This window comes from Rhinoraja longicauda, chromosome 5 (genome assembly GCF_053455715.1).
Source record: "Rhinoraja longicauda isolate Sanriku21f chromosome 5, sRhiLon1.1, whole genome shotgun sequence".
Lineage (NCBI taxonomy): Eukaryota > Metazoa > Chordata > Chondrichthyes > Rajiformes > Arhynchobatidae > Rhinoraja > Rhinoraja longicauda.
The window spans coordinates 70,822,685-70,826,887 of NC_135957.1; positions in this window are offsets into that span (position 1 = coordinate 70,822,685).

The following is a 4,203-nucleotide window of genomic DNA, read 5'->3' on the forward strand; positions in this document are numbered from 1 at the left end:
ATTTGAACAATGAAAATCACGCCCCCTCTCAACTGCAGGACAAAATCCATAGTTTAATTTAGTTTATTGTCACGTGCACCGAGATACAGTGAAAAGCTTTTTTGTTGTGTGCTAACCTGTCAGCGGAAAGACTATGTGTTGCAGTATGTGGTGCCTGTATACACCTTGTCTTCCTCCTCACATATGAACATAAGAAATTGGAGCAAAACTCTCCATTTGACCCTTCTGCCATTCATCAAGATTGTAGTTGATCTTCTACCCCAACTCCATTTTCCTGCACCATCCCATTATCCCTCAATTCCCTAAATATTCTAAATCTATTGATCTTGGTTTTGAATGAATTTGATGACTGAGCCTCTGCTGCCAGCTAGGATAGAGAATTACAACAATTCACCACTCTCTGGAGAGGTTTCTCTTCATATGGCCTATATGCTATTTTGAGATTGTGATTCCTTGTTTCAGACTTCTAAATCAAGGGACACATCAGTCCATTGAGCTCATAAGACTTTTGTATGTTTCTCTCATTCTTCTCAGTGGTGTCTGCTCAATCTCTCATGGAGCAATTCTCCTTCCATCTCTGGAATCAGGCAAGTGAATCTTCACTGCACTTCCTCTGTGGAAAGTACATCCTTTTTTTTTACATCAGATGGCCTAAACTGTAAACTAGTCTCCAGCTGTGGATTCACCAAGTCACAATATAGTAGCGATAAGGAAATAGGATAGTAAAGGCATGAAATGTGAAGCCAGAGGAAGGAATATAGGTGGAAGTGCATGTGAACTTCTGTCTCATCTGGAAGGACTGTTGGAGTTGCAGGATGGATTGCAGAGGAGGTATATGGACAGTCCTCTCTTCCAATTTTCTCTCGCTACTGCAATCAGTTTAAAGAAGGGACCCGACTCAAAACACCACCTATCCTTGTTCTCCAGAGATGCGACATGACAAACTGAGTTCCTCCAGTACGTTGTGTCTTTTTTTTGGTAATCCACAGTTTATTTTCCCTCAAAAACTTCAAGTTGATTGCAAAAGCAGAACAGGAAAATGGATGGAGGTTCTCCTAAATCAAAAATTAGCAAAGAAAATTTTGGAAGTCCAAAATACTGATAATTCCTATATCTTTTAGTTATGTTATGTTTGTGATTGAAATTTCAAGATGAATTAATTAACATCTATGATCAAAAATGAAACTTGTAATTTATAAACACAGCTGACCATTGTCTCTTCTTTTCCCTAGATAAGAATGTCACTGATAGTTACAACAATTGAACCAACAATTTTGAAGAAGCCAAAAAGCAAAGTAGAGAGGACACATAATGCAATCATGTTTGTAATAAAAAGGAACTGTAGATGCTAGTTTATACCAAAGATTGACACAAAATGCTGGAGTAACTCAGCGGGTCAGGCAGCATCTCTGGAGAAAATGAATAGGTGACGTTTCAGGTCGGGACCCCAGTTGGAGCAAACAAGATCCAAGAATACTTAATATGCTTGCTGAATGAGGAATTGCAATTAAGCATGATTGCAACTAAATTTCAGAATCCATTCTTTAGTAACATCCTGACTTTATTTCCTCTTTACAGCAATGGGAATGGGTTTTTTTTGCTTTTAAATGCAATATATTAAACATTCGTTTGTTTAGTTTCTTGCTGCAAATAAGTATAAATAAGTGTAAAAACACAAATCAATTATTTCAGAATTCTGTTGAGAGATTTTCTTCAGGATTTTGTTAGCTGTCTCGCCATCAATCTTGCCAATCCAGACTGGCTGCAATAATGCTCATAACACTGAATCATCTAACACTACTCCCCAGAGAGAGGCATTTGGTTCCCTGCAAGAACTGTCCAGTTTAGATGGCAGCGATTAAGATGGTTTGGGAGATACGGGCCTGGTGTTCATTGGTGGGGTCAATGGTGAAGGTGTGAATAAGTGTCCAAGAGCTTTTGCCTAGACTCGGCACGGCAGAGATCAGTCGAACCGCACCACTCGTTTACAAATTTGATCACATTTGAGGTGGTTTAGGGAACAATGTCCTGGTGTCCTTCGGTGGGGTCTGAAAAAGGGTCCAGACTCAAAACGTCACCTGTCCATTTCCCTCCACAGATGTTGCCTGATCCACTGAGATCCTCCAGCAGTTTGGTTTTAGCTGTTTGGTTTAGTTCCATATCCTAGTTTTTTTCTCTAAAGTACTGCAAATGAGTCTTCAATCGGTTGCCTATTGTCTTTTAAAAATGTCTATGCAATCTATTGCCACCATTAATTCCCATACCAGAACTTTATCACTCAATGTGTTATCCCTCTATTTTTCTCTTGTGTTTTGCCTTTTAGACTTGTAGTTTCTAATTACCAACCCAGTTCTTAGAAGCAATTGTTTGGCCCCACTTCCTTCATCTAAACTGATTTTGAATGCATCTGAGGAAGATTGGCCTGTAGTCTGCATTTAGAAAAGATACACACGAGTCAGAGATTAAAAGATGAGGTGTTGTGAGGTGATTTCCTCGTGCTGGAGAATCAGAACCATGATGTATTGACTCACGATAAGCAGTCAGCTGTTTAGGACTGATCTTTCACCATGTAAATGGAACTCTTTGCACCATAGCTCTGACCATGCATTTACTGCATGCTTCTTTTAAAATTTTGTGCCTACGTATATCGTGAATTGTGGTGCTGATTCAGTATCAACTGCACACTTGGATTGCAGTGTTTTTTTCATCCAAATCATTAATACATATTTCGAGAAATGTTCCTGTACATACAAGTTCACAAGTTATATGAGTAGAATTAGGCCATTCGGCCCATCGAATCTCATCCGCCATGCAATCATGGCTGATTTCTGCTTCCTCATCCCATTTTCCTGCCTACCCCCCATAACCCTTGACACCCATTCTAATCAAGAATTTGTCTATCTCTGCCTTAAAAATATCCAGACAGCCTTCACTGTGGCAATGAGTTCCACAGATTAACTACCCTCTGACTAAAGAAGTTCCTCCTCACTTCCTTTCTAAAGGAGCACCCTTTAATTCTGAGGCTATGACCTCCATGTTTCCAAATTAAAAGCACAAATATTTTCAGTAGAAAAACACAGTTTATTTTATGTACATGGCAGTTGATATACAACCTTAGTCAAGAAGTAAGTGCAGTTAATTTGCACCTAGCTGATGGCAAGGCAGCAGATTTTAACAATCACCTATTGTGTTTTAAAACAAAGTGTTTAGTACATGTATGCCAGAGGCACTTGATATGGCAGTATAATATAGCCAAGACTTCTTGCACGAGTTGTTCATTGAATTGAAAGTACATCTGGGCTAGTGCCTTAAATATGAAATGAATGGGACAAAAGTAAAAAAATTAGTGAATATATCAGTGTTCTCCCACAATACAAAAGGTGCATCATATGCATTTTGTCATTATAAGACAAAATATTCCACTTTCCAAAAAGTTTTTATTTGAAAATGCTAGGTTTTTAAAAAAATACTAGCTACCAGTGCATTTTTGATCAGTTAACACCATTTTCTCTGATAACTCCACTGCCCATTTCATGCAGCACGTCTACATGCTAAAGTCTTTAGCAGCACAACATTATCCATTTGGCATTTACAAAATTAACTTATTGAATAAAATATACATTTTTCATACATAAAACTTTTTTTACATACAGTATCAGTATTCTGCAAGCTACACACAAATACACACACACGTGCCCATATATAATATATATATTTATGTGTGTGTGTATGTATATATATATAATATATGGCTCGAATTTAGACCAAAAAAGAGCAAACAAAAACAATACTTCAAACCCAATTTTATATCTTAGAAAGCTTGATTTTTTTCATCTAATTTGGTTTGTAGTAATGCTACATTTTGTCATCAGTGCATTTAATTTAATTTATTAACTTACAGGTTTAAATTACAGCAATCAATCAAGTACTTGCAAAGACTAATTGCTTTATCTGCCAATAATACAAAAGAAATACTGATATGTTCCAATTTGCTCTCCATATTTGTAAGTTGTAAGTCAACATTTTTTTGTTAAATAGGTGTTTTTGTAACTTCAAGCATCTTATCAGTAACTCTGATATGTCTTTTTAATGGTGAAATATCTGACAAACGTAACCGAAACTTAGTGAAGAATGCATTTTGTGACATTCTGAATTTTTTTAAGACAACATTTTTGTAAGATAGATGTACATCAATGGAAATTT